Here is a 436-nt window from a genome sequence, read left to right on the forward strand (position 1 = left end):
TCCTCTTCATCCTACCCTCATTCTCATCCTCCTCCTATCCTCATCCTCATTCACATCCTATCCTCATCCTCATTCTCGTCATCATCCTTTCCTCTTTCTCATCCTCATCCTCCTCCTCATCCTCCTCTTCATCCTCATCCTATCCTCTTCCTCATCCCGATCCTATCCTCATCCTAATCTTCATTTTCGTCCTCCTCCTATCCTCATCCTCTTGGTCATCCTATCCTCATCCTCATTCTCGTCCTCATCCTCATCCTCGTCCAGATCCTATCGTCATCCTCTTCCACATTCCTATCCTCATCCTATCCTCGTCCTCATCCTATCCTCATCCCCATCCTCACCCTATTCTAATCCTTATCCTCATCCTATCCCGATACTTTTCTCATCCTCATCCTATCTTCATCCTCTTCCTATCCTCATCCTCGTCCTCATCCTC

Source organism: Lupinus angustifolius, chromosome LG09 (genome assembly GCF_001865875.1).
Source record: "Lupinus angustifolius cultivar Tanjil chromosome LG09, LupAngTanjil_v1.0, whole genome shotgun sequence".
NCBI lineage: Eukaryota > Viridiplantae > Streptophyta > Magnoliopsida > Fabales > Fabaceae > Lupinus > Lupinus angustifolius.